At 33.0% G+C, this 19,943-nt stretch overlaps 1 pseudogene; it reads left to right on the top strand.

The window, feature by feature from the left end:
* The first annotated feature begins 10,654 nt into the window (after positions 1-10,654).
* LOC107180611 overlaps positions 10,655-19,943 on the top strand; it is a 42,177-nt pseudogene continuing 32,888 nt past the window's right edge.

The raw sequence follows: 19,943 nt of genomic DNA, 5'->3' as shown, positions 1-19,943 counted from the left end.
TTTGTTGATTATTACATTTACTGTGCAGAAGATTTTTATTTTGATAAAACCCCAATAGTTCATTGTTGATTTTGATTCCTTTGCCTCAGGAGACATTTATAGGAAGAAGTTGTTATGGCTAATGTTAAAGAGGTTACTGTCTGTGTTTTCCTCCAGAACCTTGATGGTTTCCTGTCTCACATTTAGGCCTTCCACCCATTATGAATTTATGTTTGTGTATGGTGTAAGAAAGTTGTCCAATTTCATTCTTCCACATGTTAATGTCCAGTTTTCCCAACACCATTTGTTGAAGAGATATTCTTTTTCCCATTGGATATTCTTTCCTGCTTTGTCAAAGATTAGTGGACCATACAGTGGTGGGTCCATTTCTGGGTTTTCTACTCTGTTCCATAGATGATTGATCCATTAATCTATCTATTGATGACTACATATTTGTAATATAACTTAAGGTCCAGATTTGTGATGCCTCCAGTTTGCTTTTCTTTTTCAAGATTGCTTTGGCTATTTGAGATCTCTTGTGATTCTATATAAATTTTGGGATGGTTTGTTGTAGCTCTGTGAACAAAGCTATTGGTATTTTGACAGGGATTGCATTAAATGTGTAGATCGCTTTGGATATTATAGACATTTGAACAATATTTGCTTTTCCAACACATGGACTATTTTTCCATTTCTTTGTGTTATCTTCAGTGTTTTTCATCAGTGTTTTATAGCTTTCATAATACAACTTTGCCTATTTGTTTAAGTTTAGTCCTAGGTATCTTATGGTTTGGTGAAGTTAAATGGGACTGGTTTTTTTATTTGTCTTTTGCTGATTCATTATTATTGTGTGGAAATGCAACAGATTTCTGCATGCTGATTTTGTATCCTGTGACTTTCTAGAATTTGTGTATCAGTTCTAGAAATTTCTCTTGGGGTCTTCTGGGTTTTCTAGAGTATCATGTCATCTTCAAAGCATTGACTTCTTCCTTGTTGATTTGGATGCCTTTTATTGTTGTTGTTGTCTGATTACTGAGGCTAGAACTTCCAGTACTATGTTAAATATTAGTGGTGATAGTGGATGTCCCTGACTTATCCCTGACTGTAGAAGAAAAGCTTTCAGTTTTTCCCTATTAAAGATGATATTAGCTGTGGGATTTTGCTATATGACTTTTATTATATTGAGTTATGTTTCCTCTATCCCTACTTTGTTTATACTTTGTATAATGAATGGATTTTGTACTTTCTTAATTTTTTTTTAAATCTATTGAATAATATGAATCCTATCCTTTCTTTTATAATATGGTGTGTCACATCGTTTGATTTCTGAATATTTAATCTCCTTTGCAGACCAGGAATAAATCCATCTTGATCATGTTGAATGATTCTTTTAATGTACTATTGGGTTAGAGTTGCTAGTATTTTGTTGAGAATTTTTGCATCTAGTTCATCAGGGGTATTGGCCTGTAGTTTTGTTTTGGTGGAATCTTGAGTTTTAGTATCAGGATAATGCTGGCATCATAGGATAAATTTGGAAATTTTCTTTCCATTTATATTTTTGGAATATTTTGAGAAATGTTCGTTGTAAATTTTCTTTCAGTGTTTTGTAGAATTTCCCTGGGAAGCCATCTGGCCCTGGACTTTTGTTTTTTGGGAGACTTTTTATTACTGATTCAATTTCCTTTCTGGTTATGGGTCTGTTCAAGTTTTATATTTCTTATTTTTTCTCTTTTGGCAGTTATATGTTTCTAGGAATTTTTTTTCATTTCTTCTAGATTTTCTTATTTGTTGGCATATAACTTTTCATAATATTCTCTAATGATTGAATTTCTGTGGTGTTGGTTGTTTTTTTTTTTTCCTCCATCAGTTGTGATCTTATTAATTTATGTCCTTTCTATTTTCTTGATTATATGTCTGGTTACGGGGTTATAAATTTTATTAATTTTTTCATAGTACCAGCACATGGTTTCATTCATCTGTTCTACCACTTTTGTAATTTCTGTATTATTTGTTTCTGCTCTAATCTTTATTATTCCCCTTCTTTTGCTGGTTTTAGGCTTCATTTGCTGTTCTATTGCTAGCTCCTTTAAATGCAAGGTTAGGTTGTTTATTTTTTATTTTATTTTATTTTTTTCTTCTTGAGGTAAGCCTATATTGCTGTATACTTCTCTCTTATGACTGCTTTTGCTGGATCTGAAAGGTATGGACTATCTTGTTTTCATTTTTATATTGTCCATGTATTTTTTTTTATTTCTTCTTTAATTTTATGGCTGGCCCATTTATTCTTTAGTAGCACTTTGTTTAACTTCCCTGTACATGTGGCATTTTCATTTTTTTTTTCATGTGGTTGAATTCAATTTTCATAGCATGGTGGTCAGAAAATATTCATGGTATGATCTCAATCTTTTTGTACCAGTTGAGGCCTAGTATGTCACTTAATATGTGACCTATTCTGGAGAATGTCCAATGCATACATGAAAAGAATGTGTATTCTGCTTCCTTGGGTTAAAATGTTCTGAATATATCTGTAAATCCATCTGGTGCAGTTTGCTTTCAAAGTCATTGTTTCATTGTTGATTTTCTGGTTAAATGATCTGTATGTTAATGTTAGTCAGGTGTTAAAGTCCCATACTATTATTGCATTATTATGAATGAGATTCTTTATGTTTGTTATTAATTGTTTTATATATTTGGGTTTCTCCAAGTTTGGAGCATAAATATTTACAATTATAAGATCTTCCCTATGGATAGCTCCCTTTATTATGACATAGTGTCCTTCTTAAACTCTTGTTATAGTCTTATTTTAATTCTAATTTATCTAAAAAAATAAAATTAGTTTGTCTGATAGACGTACTGCTACTCCAGTGTTTCTTTCTTTCTTTCTTTCTTTCTTTCTTTCTTTCTTTCTTCTTTCATGTCCATTTACATAGTACATATTTCTCTAACCCTGAGTTTCAACCTGCAGGTGTCTTTAGGTATAAAATATGTCTCTTGTAGGTAACATATGATGGGTCTTTGTGTGTGTGTGTGTATAATCCATTTTGACACCACATCATGCTTTGGACCTTTTAGTAAGCTGTCATTAACACATCAAATTTTGGATTGTTAAAAATCTGTTAATCACAAATCATTAAAATATTTTTGTACTACATCATGCAATAAATATTTGTTCAAAGAATAAACTTAAGTAGTCAAAACATTTTAAATGTTAGCTGTTAATTTCCTTTTAATTGTGGTATAACTTACAAAACACTAGAATGCCCACATTTGAAGGTTACCTTTCAACCAGCTTCAATAATTTGGGCTTGTAACTTATCCCACTATCCAAAGATAATTTTCACCAGACCAGAAGTATTTTTCATGGCATTTTTGAGTAAAACAACTCAACCAAGATACAATTACCTGTTACATTTGCATCTGTATCTTGTAGTTTGGCCTATTCTAGAATTTTGCTTCAATTAAAAATGAATTCAGTATTATTTATATTTTGTGTTCTTTTCTCAAGTTACTGTTTTTAAAGATTCTGCCACAATTTTACATTTCTCAACAATTTTCTTTTTTTGTTCCTAAAATATATTACCTTCTCTGAATATCATACTCTTTGTTTACTCACTATTTTATTGATAAATATGAGGGCCATTTTCAGCCTGGAACTGTTAAGGCTAAAACCACTTTAACCTCCTTGTAATCATGTTTTTATTTCATTTGGTAGATGAGGACTAATGTTTTAGTAAAAAGTGTAACAAAACAGTTGTTCAATTTTACACTCCTGCCACCAAATTACCCAAGTACTGTTGGCCACATTGGGAGCAATTGTAGATAATGTCAACCTCATTCATTTTAGCTATCCTAGTATGGATATAAAAACTCATTTTGGTTTTAGTTTGCATTTCCCTAAAGTTTAATGATTCTGAGGACTTTTGCATTACCTTATTGTCCATATGTGTATCTTTCTTGGTGAACTTTCAATATTTACTTTTGAAAAAAAAAATACAAATACTTGCAAAGCAAAAACATTTCACAGTTTGCTAGTAAATAGTACATGACATTTGTAAAATGTTTGGAATTGTTGAAATAATACTACAATTGTATATTTTGTTGTTATGTTTTTTGGCAAATTTGCTTTTATTTGATCTTCAAAGATTAACTATTTTCATAAAAATGGGTATTTATACCCATCTCTTACACCATGTCCATTGGGCTAGGATTATAATTTTAAGTGTTTATTTGTTTTAATTATGCATCAAAACATAATATTTCAATTCCATTGGTGAAATCATATTTTGAAAATCTGATATATTTTTCTCTAGTATTTTTTTCCTAAAGAAAGAGGATAAACAATAAGTTAAGAAATTATAGTTCTGGTGCTCATTCAGTATATATTTATTATCTTTTACTGGTAAATACTTATACGCTATCAATAATATTCAGCCAATATTCTTTAAGGAAGTTGTTGGTTTTTCCAAGGGAAAATATGAACATATAGATATTAATATATCTCTACATTTACAAATTTGTATTTGTGTGTTCTCCAAATTATTAGCAAGAAAATACAATAGTTTAAAATAACACATTTAGAAGTTAAATTTGTATATTTTTACCCTTGCCATTTTACTTAATCCTGTCCTTATAATTTTTTCATGGCATTTTAGTCTGAAGTGTATTTTTTATTTCACATAAAAGTAAAAGAGAAATAATCAGAGAAGATAACATCAGGGAGCATGGAAAGATACAGTTCTTCATGTTCCTGTAGTATTTTGGAAATGGCACCTACAGACTTCAGAATAAGGACTAATCGAAGAACTTGTCTCAAACCTGAATGCCATACTTCAGCATTTGTTATTTTTAATGTTTACTTATTTTGAGAAAGATAGAACAAGAGTAGGAGGAGGAGAAAAGAGAAAGGAGTTTAGAGCTCTTTGTGGAGCTTGAACTCACGTGAGACCACGACCTGAACCAAAATCAAGAGTCAGATGCTTAACAGACCAAATCACTCAGGTGTCCCACTTTAGCATTTTTAAAATTTTTTTCATATTTATTTTTATTTTTGAGAGACAGAGAGAGAGAGAGAGCGTGAACAAGGGAGGAGCAGAGAGAGAGGAAGACACAGAATCAGAAGCAGGCTCAAGGCTCTGAGCTGTCAGCACAGAGCCCGACGCAGGGCCCCAACCCACAAACCACGAGATCATTACCCAAGACGAAGTTGGATGCTTAACCAAATGAGCAACCCAGGCACCCCAACTGCTTTAGCATTTTTAATGCAATTAAAAGGTTTGTATTTTAAGCCTTGTTTTCCCTTCTCAACATAGCCGTACTTTGATACCATGGTGATTTTATTAAATATTTTTATTTATATAGTTATTTTATGATACATAAAGTGAATTAGTTAAATTTTTATTTATATACATGATACATAAAGTGAATTAGTTAAATTTATTTATATAGAGTAAAATGGTATAACATGATAAAATAACTATAAATAGCAACAATAAAAAAACATAAAATGTCATTGCTTCATTAATTACTTTGTGCATTTCACTTAACATTTCACTTTCATGTTATCATTTTAATGATTACCATAATGTGATGAGATACATTCAGTGTTCTCATTTTTGAAAAAGGGAGTCAATGGGGCGCCTGGGTGGCTCAGTCAGTTAAGCAGCCGACTTTGGCTCAGGTCATGATCTCACGGTCCATGAGTTCGAGCCCTGCATCAGGCTATGTGCTGACAGCTCAGAGCCTGGAGCCTGTTTCGGATTCTGTGTCTCCCTCTCTTTGCCCCTCCCCCATTCATGCTCTGTCTCTCTCTTCTCAAAAATAAAAATAAAATAAAATAAAACGTTAAAAAATCCTTCAGCTTTAAAAAAAAAAAGGAGTCAAGCATATTGGTGTAAAATTCATTGTTCAGCTTCACACAGATATGAATTCAGTTATCTGATATTCAACAGGTTGCAGTTAGGAAAGGGTAGTTGTGAAAGTAGGGTGAACATCCCCTAGTACACACACAACACAGAAACCCATGTGACTTAACTAACCTTTCCCTTCCTAAAGAGAGAGATGTTACCAAAGGAAGCCCCTGTGTTGGGTTAAATAGGTAAAAATTTGTGGGGAATGGTGTATACTAGAATGTGAGTTCTGACACCAGAACTTCAGGACTTGGACACTTGGTTAAGCCAGAAAACTTGGGCATGTTGTCTACCCTCTGTGGGAACCATACAGATCTTCAATGATAAATAAGAAGGGTAAGATGCTAAAAAAGGCTAGATACTTAAAATAGTGTCTGTCATTAAAAAATTATCATTAATGTATAACTGTCATAATAACTATGTATAAGGCAGAGGCATCTGGGTGGTTCAGTTGGTTAAGCATCCAACACTTGATTTTGGCTCAGGTCATGATCTCATGGGTCATGAGATTGAGCCCCAGGTCTGTGCATCAACATAGGGCCCAGTTCTTATTCTCTCTCTCCCTCCCTCTCTGCCCCTCTCTCCCTGCTGTGCACTCTGTCTCTACCAAAATAAATAAATGACAAAAATTTAATAACTATGTACAAGACAAGTAAGTGTTTTTGTTAGGTTTACTTTCATATTTAATTTATTTCATGATCATTTAGTTGACTTATGAAACTATCGAAAATAAACATAATTACTTAGCTAAAACAAATCCATATTTTAATGTACTTCTCTTAGTAGGCTGTCTGTTTCATAAGTAGATTCATTCATGGACTCCACAAACACCTAAGAGACTCTTAATGTTGCAGCAAGTAAGGTTGGCCTTGTGGCCTTTCCTGGAACTTTTATCTAATGTAAGAGGCCATACACCGCTCTTTTAATAGACAGTGGGCTCTCAGGCACTGAACAATAGGAAGAAAATATGCTAAGAGGGAGGGTAAAATGAGGAAGGCTTAATAACGGTAGTATTTTTTTCCTTTAACAAATGCTTCATCTCACTTTTAATCAATCTGAAACAGACCATCTCCCTTCTCCCTGTGACACCAGTATTCTGCTGCTGTTCCTTGAGGAATGCTTGTCTGTCCAGTGCTTCCTTCTCACTGAACAAAAATTATTTCCTCATGTTCCCATCACCTCCCTCCCCAGTTGTCTCCTGTAGACACAGCAATTCATGTCACCTATCAAAGGGTGGCTATCTTCTCCTTCAGAAGCTACATGACATAGGACTTCAAGGTTGTAGATGACCTCCCTGATTTCCATTGTTCCTCCCAAACTACTTATTCCACTTGTCCTTGCAAACTCTCAGTTGTTTTCAAGAAAATCCTGGATTGGGGCATAACTTCCTGCCTTTCAGTAAGTTTGGAAGAAGTGACATTAAAGCAGAAACCTGAATGTTATGAGCAATGGTTAGGCACTAATGAGGAGGGACTTGTTGGAAGCATCTGGGGACCGAGTAACCTCAGTGTATTGGATGTGAAAGAACTCATCAACAATGCTCTTTCCTGGGTGCAGTGACATTGGTGACATTTAATAAAGAGAGAATAGGGACCTGGGGAAATATTAGGGACTAGTTCAGGAAAGGATGAATAGGTCACCTTCAGGGTGCAATGAGCAAACATAAACTCAGACAGTGAAGCTATAGATCAAATGGGATGCACTGAATTAGCTCTCCAGTTCTAAGCAAGAAAGAGAAACAAGGAATAATGGTCTAAAGAGAACAATGAAGTCTCCACAGAAGGATATTTTTACATGAAACCTTAGAGATTGGAAGACTTCAAAGATTTTAGAAATGGTGGGAAAGACTGTTTATGGGGAAGAAAGAATATGGATGTGGCAGAGATGCAAGAAAGACATTGTCATGTAAATATAAATACTTTAGTTTCTATGGAAATGGGGACCAGAGGTAGGGAGATTTTATGTTTTTGCTTGTTGGTTTGATTGGTTGATTGGTTGGTTATTTTTTTTTAATATAAATGGAATGGAATGTTCATGGATTGTTACCTAGCAGATTATCTGCATGGTCAACACGGTGTTCTAGAAAGAATAACATAAACTACACAAAAAGTATATTTGTAGGAGGATAAATTGGAGTTAAATTGATTAACTTTAATCAGTTGCACACCAGCGTGTGGTAGGATGGAGACTAACTGCTGTGTAGAGAATAATCCAAGCAGAACTAAATGTTTTAGTTGTGTGTGTGTGTGTGTGTGTGTGTGTGTTTTAGATTTTATACAAACAATAAGAATTACATTAAAATAGATTTTAGCAGACAGCTTAATGAAAATAGTTTCAGAGGCATTTTTTATAATACAATTTGACTAATTTGGTATACATATTATATAAATGTCTGCTTTTCAATTTGATGACTTGATAGGAGAAACTGGAATTATTTGCACATGTGCACATGCTTGTGAGTGTGTGAGAGAGAAAGAGAGGGAGAGAGATACAGAGATAGAGAGACAGAGAGACAGAGAGGAAGAGAGAGAGAATATTGAATTGTATATAAAGAACTTCGATGCCATGTAAAGAAAAAGATACTTTATTTTGGATAAGAGTTGCACAGATTTAGAAGTGTTTACCACATATGTAGCATGGGTTTTCTTCACTTTTTAACTTAGTGTTATGAAACTCACATTGGAGCGTATATTTTGGGATTCAAGAATAGATTTTATTCAACATTCTGGCATAGAAAATATCATTTTATCCATCATTCTAGCATTATGGGAATATATTACAAATGCCTGATTGACTGTGTAAGGTAAAATTCATAAAAGATGGCTTTAGAAATTTCAGGTGCCTCTTGGAACTGGAAACAAAGTAGTAGAAGTAAAATGATGAAGTAGTTAAGAAATTTATTATGAAGTGCTTTCAATATCTAAAGACAAAATATGGGAATTATTTTGGAGGCAACACAAAGTCTCTAAAAATGTAAATATAATCAGTGCATTGTTGAAAACTTTTGATATCAGAGGCCATAGTTAGTAATTCCTTTAACAAGCGTTCACTGAGAACCTACAATAGGCCAGGGACTGCTAAGTAATGGGGACTCTGTAGTAAACAGACATTACCTATACTTCTTAACACTAGGATGCCATTTCAATTTTTGAATGAGGATGAGTATAACAAAGGAAAACATTAAGGTTAAAGGAAAATCACAAGAGCAAAATTATTCCTTGCAGTAGGAAAAAGTCAACAACTTCAGATAACGATATATTAAATTTGAATTGTCAGTAATATTCATAGATTTAGAGATTTATTTATGATCAGACAATTCATAGGAAGAATTGCTGACCTCAATTCTGAATCTATATCTATACAAAATTTTACTGAGCTGCAGATCAAACCAGTCAAAACAGCAAGAACTATTTAAACGTGTATGTCTGTAAACCTCATTTAAATGATAATCTGTTAAAATGCTTAAGGTTATAGCTGAACGGTGTTAATATTCTGGGGCATTTCAAGTAGTTTTGATAGGTTTATTTCATATTGAAGAATCTCAATATTCACTAAATTAAAAAACAGAAAAATACAAATTTTTTACATATTATCAAGGACATATTTCTACATTCCCTTTTCAAAAGTGAAAAGCAAAGCTCATTTTATTCAAAGTTGCAACTAATTATTAAATATGGCAAATATTTTTATATTTGCATTTATTTTTAATGATCTTACCACTAACTGATGATTAGAAGCATGGATTAGTGTTTTTTTATGAATTGTACCCACTATATATGTAAGTCTTTGTTTATGTAAGTACGTATGTGTGTATTTATTTATATTGAGGGATAGATCATCCATACTGAGTTTCTATGCATAAAAAAAAATGAACAGTAAATAGACCCTATCCATATATAAATAATATCATTAAGTTCCTGCAATTACCTATATAAAAATTAATAAAATATAATTCAATTTTTATAAGTTGATAAAACTGGCCAAAGTAAAATATATTTTTTAATTGACTGAATAAAGTTTTTATTTTTTTACATTTAAATAGAGGTAACATTTCAAATTATAAATATATATTAAGTTAGCTTTTAAGAGCACTTTTTACATATTTTGGAAAGATTTAGAAACAGCTTTTCCCAAATAAAAAAAAATGAGAGAGAAAATTGAGTTCGATGGATCATTCATTTATTTATGTACTTAGCAAATATTATTGAGCAACTTACTATGGACCAGGCATTGCTCTAGCCATTCAGTTTCTACAAGGGATATAACAAGATTTCCAATTGGGAAAGTTAAATTCTGGTGGGTTATAATGACAATAAACTAATTACAGTTCATAAATTTATCATTTAAATACTAAAACATGAAAAGCCATTTGCAAGAAAAATTAAAAGAATGCACAACAAGAAAGATTAAGGAAGTTACAGTGTAAGTGAGGATATTGAGACTTTAAGTATATTATTAAAGAGTAGGCTTCTTGGGAAAAAGTGACATTTGAGAAAAGACTGAACTTCATTAAAAATAGGGAATTAAGATTCTGAGACTAAATGGACTTAAGAGCTCACTCAATATACCCAATATCATCACTTGATTTAAATAGATTTCCATATTAAAAACAAGACCACTTCAAAATCTGGTTGAGAATCCATTGATTTCAATTGCAAAATATGCATTACTAACTCTCATTTTACTATGCTTCTAATGAAAATGTGTCTGAAATTTACTACATTTTAGCTCTATTTTTTTCTATTTTAAGAAAAAAAGGGGGGGAATTCATGATGGGACATGAAACTCTTTTTTTCCAGTGATTTTATTCTTTGGGGACTTTTCATCGAGTCTAGTTTTCTTCTCTTTTATATTCATCATTTTTATTATGACTGTAAGAGAAAATACAATCATGATCCTCCCTATCCTCGGAGACTCAAGACTCCATACTCCCATCTATTTCCACTCAGCCATCGGTTTTTTTATGGACATCTTACATATTTCCAACATTGTTCCCAAAATGGTCACTGAATTCCTGTCAGGTAGCAGAACTATTTAATTTGTAGGTTGTGGCTTCTGGATATTTCTATCTCTCAGCCTCCTTTGTGGTAACTGCCTTCTCCTGCCAGCAATGTATTATGATTGCTGTGTAGCCATCTGCCATCCACTGCACTATCCCATTCTTATGAATGACTATGTCTGCATTGTCATGGCTGGAGGGTCCAGGATTGTTGGGACTGTCAACTCCATAGTCCACACAGCTTATGCATTCTTCTTTCCCTTCTGTAGTTCACAAACCATTTTCTGTGAAGTCACAGACATGTTGAAGTTGTCTGGTGTGGGCACAACACCCTTTGAATTAGAAGTTTATATGTAAGTGGCATAACTTGTCTGCCTCTTTCTCCCTCATCTTTGCCTCTTACATCCAAATTTTCCTTACTGTCTTTCAAATGAAATCAGAAGCACAAAAAAAAAAGTCACTTTCTACCTGTTCCTTCCACATGATTGTGATCACAATGTACTATGGGCCATTTATTTTCACATATATGAGACATAAATCATAACACATTATAGACCAGAATAAGTTTTTGGCTATATTCTATACCATTCTCACACTCACACTCAACCCTATCATCTACAGCTTTAGGAACAACGATGCTCTGGAGGCAATGAAAACTGTGTTCCAAACTAACTGTCCACATAAAAATTATATGAAATATGCTTGAAGTGTGTGCTTTTTTTTTCTAGTTTGCATACCCAATACTTAAAGGATAGCCATTATTAATATTTCTGGAAAGAGATTTAAAGTTTATATCTCTTCAAGCATGAAAAGAAGTGGATATATCCAAAATCTTGGTGATAATAAATAAAATTTTCAGAGGTATTTGTTTCATAACTCATACATGTAAATATGTATTCCCTCCCCCTAAAATATAAAAAATATATTTTAGTACAATCATACTATATGGGATGTGTATCTGTATCTCCATATAATTTATGGTTTTTTTTATAAACCAGTAAAATAACAATTCAAATGTTATTCTGTCATCAAAAATTTATAAAAGTTCATAGGTCAAATGGGTGCAGGTGGTGAAAAGGCATAAACTTCTAGTTATAAGATATAGGAGATGGGTGGGTTTTTTATGGTTTCTATTTAGTGTCATGTGAATAATGTGACGCTCCTCCCTCTTCCAGAAAATAATAAAACAAAACAACCAATTTATTTTATATAGTACCTATATAGTTTACTATGCAAATTTTGGTATTTAACACATTTTGGGTTAATTTGTGAATTTGGTGTAAGTGTAGAATCTATTTTTTTTTAATTGGCTCTACGATTGCTCTGGTTATGCATGTAGATAACACATTGTTACTACTAATTTTTGTAACACTCCTTTCTTTTATACCAAATTTATTTATGTTATTTCCATGGCTTACCTTTCTGATTCTCTGTTCCACTTGTTTATTTCTTACATGAGGACTATACTTTTTCATTCAGAGCAGTTTTATAGTGTATTTTGGTAACTAACAGTAAGTACATAAAGATGGTTTTCCTCTTATACTACTTGTAATAATTTTCAGACAATATGAGGACAAAGTATGATGCTCTTCAACAACATGGATATGAAACCTGCAAAATCTAGAGTACAAATGACTCAGTTTCTTCAAAAAATAGTAACGATAACTTTAAAAATGAGTAAGATAAGATAGCCTAAAAGAGACTTAAAAACGTATTTAATAGAACTCTTATGAATTCTGATTTTTACATATATGTGTATAATAATCATTGAAATTTTAATATTGAATATTGTAAGATTAAAGAATAGTAATTGTTTTAGACTTTATCATTGTGTAATAATTAGTTGTAAAGCATCCCATATTGTCAAAGATGTGTTCTGAAGGATTTATAGATGCAAAGATGTGATGTGAGACTTATTTTAAAATGTGTAGTGGGTAATAAATCGTGGGAGTATACCGAGCAATATTTTCCTTAGTAGATAATTGTTGAGAATGTGTTGTTGATACATGAAGATTCATTGTGATATCTCTGCACTTCATGTTCCAATTAACACCCCAAAAGGAATCCTAAAAATTGGGATGTGAATCAGAATTCTACAATTTTCATAGAATAAACGGTGACGAATTAAAATTGTATATTCTATCCTATACTCTATATTCTACCTTGCCATCTGAAACATAATACATTTACTTTTTTACTCCTACATAAAGTTCAGGGGAATTTTTTCCTTAAATATTGCAAATTTCTTGTTGAATACATATTTAAGAAATACATTCATTTTGTTACAATTGTAATTTTATAAAAATTAGGGGCATTCATTTTTAGATATTAATACAAAATTAATACAGTGTATATTAATTATACTTTCTGAGCATTCATATGGTTTTCTGGTGAATTGAAACATATTCCAGGTTATATGGTCCAATATTATATGCAAACATTGATTTTTGCTTGTTTTCTAAAAGTTAATGTCATTTTTGGTTTCAGGAATATTAACCATAATATACATGGCAACTTTCCAGTAAGATGTTGAACAAAATACATGTTACCTGGTGTTTAATATCCTGGTCATATTCATGAGATGTGTTGATAGTGTTTTATTTTTCATTCATCATATCTATGGAATTTATTATACTACACACATTTTTTCCTGCACTACAAAAATGTTTTGTATGTGCATGTTTTGTATTTAGGGTTTTTCAAGAATTTATGTTCTATTGTTTACTAAAATGTAGTCCTATTTGGTGTGGTGTCATAGCTTTTCTCTAACTTAGAACCATATGTAGAACAGGTTCTATATATGCTAACTTCTCGAACAGCTCCCCCTGCAGACCCTTGGGCTCACCAACACTATCTCTTGCTTTGGTACCGTGATGAACTCCTAACTGCTCTTCCAATTTTTATTTTTTTCTTCTAAAATGCCTCCATGACACATCCAGAGGTATCCTCTAGAAACATTAATCAGGTGATATATTTCTCTGCTCAAATTTCTCCAACAAGTTGTAAATCACTACAACTCATTTCAACTTCCATGATCTGCTATTGGATACATCTCTGATATATCCATAGTATATCTCTCCTTCACTGGATTTCAACTTCATCACATTCAGGTCTCTTTCAAATATCATTAATAAAAGTGGTCTTCCTTACCAAACTCTTTAATATAGCAGTGCCATTACCATTCTATCTTTTGCCTTGTTCTTTTTAAGTTCATAAATGTTAGCAATACTTTGCATTTTAACCTTTATTTATAAATACACTTACTGTATAATCCCCTATTAAGTGCAAGTTTCTTAATGTAATAAACCTATCTTGTTTACTTCTATAATTTTAGACCTAGAACAGGAGCTAACAACAATAGGAACTCAAAACTTTTTAATGAATAATTATTGCATTAGTCCAAATGTTGGAACATTTTTGGAATTCTGTAGTTATAAATGTTTTCTTAAAACAGAGCATTTATTGGGGCACCTGGATGACTCTGTTGGTTAAGTTTCCAACTTTGGCTCAGGTCATGATTTCATGGTTCATGATTCTGAGCCCCACATTAGGCTCTGTTGTTACACCTTGGAGCCTGGAGCCTGCTTTGGATTCTGTGTCTCCTTCTCTGTTTGCTCCTCCCCCACTCATACTCTGTCTTTCAAAAAATAAATAAACATTTAAAATTATTTAAAAATGCACAGCATTTATTTATCTACTGATAGTTTAATTTTCTAATATTTTACTTATGATATTGAATGATATTCATTGGTAACATTTGTTAAATTGTATACATTTATAGTCTTTTTTATTTTTTATTTTATTTTATTTTTAAAGTAGTTATAGAGTCACAGCAAAATTGACAGGGAGATACAGAAATTTTTCACATACCTCCTCCTAATACATTCCTGGTCTCTCTCATTATCGACATTTTCCATCAGTGTGATACATTTGTTACATTTGATAAGCCTACATTGACACATCACAACCACTCACAGTCCATAGTTTACCTTAGGGTTCAGTCTTCATGTTATATATACTGTGTAATTAAAAAACTGTATAATAACCTGTATCCAACATTAAGGTATCATACAGAATAGCTTCACTGTCTTAAAAAATACTGTTTTCTACCTATTTTTCCCTTTCTCCTCCCTCAACCCTATCTCTATATTCTGCTCTTTGTACAAGAATGTTGTATAGTTGGATTATACAGTATGTGGTCTTTTAGATTTGGTTCTTTCATTTACTAATATGCATTTAAGGTTCCTCTATGTCTTTTTATGTCTCAATAGTTGCTTGTTATGTTTGTTTTTTGTTTGTTTTTGTAGAACAATATTCCATTGTCTGGATTCGCCATGATTTATTTATTCATTCACCTACTGGAGGACATGCTGGTTGCTTCCAAGTTTTGCCAATTATAAATAAAGCTGTTATAATATCCACATGCAGTTTTTATGTGGACGTGAGTTTTCAATTCCTTTGGGTAAATGCCAAGTTGTGTGATTGATGGATTGTATGGTGAGAGTATGTTGAATTTTGTGAGAAACTGCTAATCTATCTTTCAAAAAAAGTGGCTTTAACTTTTTTGGAATATTATCCAGAATAAATGGTATATATGGCCATAAAACAAGACTCAAAAGATTTAAAAAAATCAAAGTCATACCATGCACGTTTTCAGACCACGATGCTATGAAAATATAAATCAACCACAATCAAAAATAAGGAGAGAACACAGGTTGAATAATATGATACTAAACGATGAATGGGTCAACTATGAAATCCAAGAAGAAATAAAAATACGTGAAAATAAATGAAAATAAAATGGTCCAAAATTTTGGGATGCAGCAAAATTGGTTCTGAGATGTCAGTTTATATCAATACAGGCCTACCTCAAGAGACAAGAGAAAGCTCAAATAAATAACTTAAACTTAAAACTGAACAATCTAGAAAAAGAAGAAACAAAACTAAAACTCAACAGGAGGGGAGGATACAATAAAGATTAGAGAAAAATAAATGATATATTAAAGAATAGCACAGATCAAAGAAACCAGAATTTGGTTTTTGAAAAAAACGACACAATTGATAAACTTTAGTCATATTCAACAAAATAAAAACAACAAAAATGAGTAAATAAGAGATAACCCAAATAACAAAAACACAAATGAGAAAGGAGAAATAACAACCAACATCATAGAAATAAAAACCATCGTAAGACAATATTGTGGAAATTTTTATGCCACGAATGTGTATAACCCAGAAGGAATTGGTAAATCCCTAGAGACATACTATCAAACTATCGAAACAAACTATCAAAACAAAAGCAGGAAAAATTAGAAAAGTAGACTACACAATGAAATTGGAACATTAATGAAAATAAACTCTCAACAATTGAAAGTACAGAACCAGAAGAACTCACAGGTGAATTCTACCAAACATTTAGAGAATAGTCAATACCAAACTTTCTCAAAGTATTACACAAAAGAGAAGAAGAGATAAAACTTCCAAATTAGTTCTGTGAGGACAGTATTACTCTGATACAAAACCTAGATAAATACTCCAAAGAAAAATAGAACTACAGGCCCAAATCACTGATGAAAATAGTAGCAAAAATCTTCAGCAAAATACTAGTAAACAGAATCCAACAATTCGTTTAAAAAATTATTTACTGTGATCAAGTGCAATTTATTTATGGAATGCAGGGATGATACAATATTTGCAAAACAATGAATATGATACATCACATCAATAATGAAAATATTAAAAATTATATATTTTCAACACATGCAGAAAAAAGCATTCATGAAATAAAAAATTCAGAAAAGAAAAAGAACAAAAAGCATTCATGAAAAAAATCAACAAAAGAGGTATAAAGAGAACATACCTCGTTAATAAATGCCATGTATGAAAATCCCATGGAAAACATCATACTTAATGGATACACAGTGAAAACTTTTCAGCTAAGCTTAAAAACAAGCCAAGGATGTCTACATTCACCACTTTCATTCAACATAATACTGGAAGCCCTAGCCACAGCAAATAGACAAGGAAAAGAAATAATGGCATTCAAATTGGTAACGAAAATGTAAATTTCACTAATTGCAGATGGCATAATATTCTATACAGAAAACCCTAAAGACCCCACCAAAAAACTATTAGAACTATGTACCATTTCTTCTTTATTGATTTCATCAGAAAATGGAAACTTGGACTGTTTTCACAACTTGGCTATCATAGATAATATTTCTATAAACATTGGGGCACATATATCTCTTGGATTTAGTTTTTTTGTAAAATTTGGGTAAATACCCAGTAGTGCAATTGCTGGATAACAGGCTAGTTCTATTTTTAAGTTTTGAAGGATCACAGTATTGTTTTCTGGAGTGGTTACACCAATTACATTCCGAAAAAGTGTGCAAAAGAGTTCCCCTGTCTCCACATCCTTGCCAACACTTGTTCTTTCTCATGTTGCTGATTTTAGCCAATCCATTATGACAGATGTGAGGAGATATCTCACTGTAGTTTTAATTAGCATTCCCTAAAGATTATTGATATTAAGCATCTTTTCATGTGTCTGTTGTCTTTCTGTGTGTCTTCTTTCGAAAGATGTCTGTTCACGTCTTATGCCCATTTTTATTTATCTTTTATTTTTTAATAGAAAGTAGGGGGAAGGGAAAGAGATAGAAGGAGAGAGAGCAGACCCACGCTCAGCACAGGGCCTGACATGGGGCTTTACCTCACAATCATCCCCTCAATTGAAATCCAGAGTTGGATGCTTAACTGACTGAGCCACCCAGGTGATCTTTCTTCCCATTTTTAAATTGAATTATTAAATATTCTTGGTATTGAGTCTGTAAGTTCTTTATAGATTTTAAATACTAACACTTTATCGGATATGGCATTTGCAAATACCTTCTCCCATTCCATAAGTTGACTTCTCATATTTTTTTTCCAATATATGAAGTTTATTGTCAAATTGGTTTCCATACAACACCCGGTGCTCATCCCAAAAGGTGTCCTCCTCAATACCCATCACCCACCCTCTCCTCCCTCCCACCCCCCATCAACCCTCAGTTTCTTCTCAGTTTTTAAGAGTCTCTTATGCTTTGGCTCCCTTCCAAACCTCTTTTGGCTCTCTTCTAACCTCTTTTTTTTTTCCTTCCCCTCCCCCATGGGTTTCTGTTAAGTTTCTCTGGATCCACTAAGAGTGAAACCATATGGTATCTGTCTTTCTCTGTATGGCTTATTTCACTTAGAATCACACTCTCCAGTTCCACCCATGTTGCTACAAAGGGCCATATTTCATTCTTTCTCATTGCCACGTAGTACTCCATTGTGTTTATAACCCACAATTTCTTTATCCATTCATCAGTTGATGGACATTTAGGCTCTTTCCATAATTTGGCTATTGTTGAGAGTGCTGCTATAAACATTGGGGTACAAGTGCCCCTATACTTCAGTACTCCTGTATCCCTTGAGTAAATTCCTAGCAGTGCTATTCCTGAGTCATAGGGTAGGTCTATTTTTAATTTTCTGAGGAACCTCCACACTGCTTTCCAGAGTGGCTGCACCAATTTGCATTCCCACCAACAGTGCAAGAGGGTTCCCGTTTCTCCACATCCTCGCCAGCATCTATCGTCTCCTGATTTGTTCATTTTGGCCACTCTGACTGGCATAAGGTTATATCTGAGTGTGGTTTTGATTTGTATTTCCCTGATGAGGAGCGACGTTGAGTATCTTTTCATGTGCCTGTTGGCCATCCGGAAGTCTTCTTTAGAGAAGTGTCTATTCATGTTTTCTGCCCATTTCTTCACTGGGTTATTTGTTTTTCTGGTGTGGAGTTTGATGAGCTCTTTATAGATTTTGGATACTAGCCCTTTGTCCGATATGTCATTTGCAAATATCTTTTCCCATTCCGTTGGTTGCCTTTTAGTTTTGTTGGTTGTTTCCTTTGCTGTGCAGAAGCTTTTTATCTTCATAAGGTCCCAGTAATTCATTTTTGCTTTTAACTCCCTTGCCTTTGGGGATGTGTCAAGTAAGACATTGCTACAGCTGAGGTCAGAGAGGTCTTTTCCTGCTTTCTCCTCTAAGGTTTTGATGGTTTCCTGTCTCACATCCAGGTCCTTTATCCATTTTGAGTTTATTTTTGTGAATGGTGTGAGAACGTGGTCTAGTTTCTCCCAGGACCATTTGTTAAAGAGACTATCTTTTTTCCATTGGATATTCTTTCCTGCTTTGTAAAAGATTAGTTGGCCATACGTTTGTGGGTCTAGTTCTGGGGTTTCTATTCTATCCCATTGGTCTATGTGTCTGTTTTGTGCCAATACCATGCTGTTTTGTGCCAATACCATACTACAAAGCCAATACAGCTTTGTAGTAGAGGCTAAAGTCTGGGATTGTGATGCCTCCTGCTTTGGTCTTCTTCTTCAAAATTACTTTGGCTATTAGGGGCCTTTTGTGGTTCTATATGAATTTTAGGATTGCTTGTTCTAGTTTTGAGAAGAATGCTGGTGCAATTTTGATTGGGATTGCATTGAATGTGTAGATAGCTTTGGGTAGTATTGACATTTTAGCAATATTTATTCTTCCAACCCATGAGCAGGGAATGTTTTTCCATTTCTTTATATCTTCTTCAATTTCCTTCATAAGCTTTCTATAGTTTTCAGCATACAGATCTTTTACATCTTTGGTTAGATTTATTCCTAGGTATTTTATGCTTCTTAGTGCAATTGTGAATGGGATCAGTTCCTTTATTTCTTTTTCTGTTGCTTCATTGTTAGTGTATAAGAATGCAACTGATTTCTGTACATTGATTTTTTATCCTGCAACTTTGCTAAATTCATGTATCAGTTCTAGCAGACTTCTGGTGGAGTCTATCGGATTTTCCATGTATATTATCATGTCATCTGCAAAAAGTGAAGGCTTAACTTCATCTTTGCCAATTTTTGATGCCTTTGATTTCCTTTTGTTGTCTGATTGCTGATGCTAGCACTTCCAACACTATGTTAAATAACAGCGGTGAGAGTGGACATCCCTGTCATGTTCCTGATCTCAGGGACAAAGCTCTCAGTTTTTCCCCGTTG

Source organism: Panthera tigris, chromosome A1, assembly GCF_018350195.1.
Source record: "Panthera tigris isolate Pti1 chromosome A1, P.tigris_Pti1_mat1.1, whole genome shotgun sequence".
Lineage (NCBI taxonomy): Eukaryota > Metazoa > Chordata > Mammalia > Carnivora > Felidae > Panthera > Panthera tigris.
This window is presented reverse-complemented; position numbering and strand designations above follow the sequence as displayed.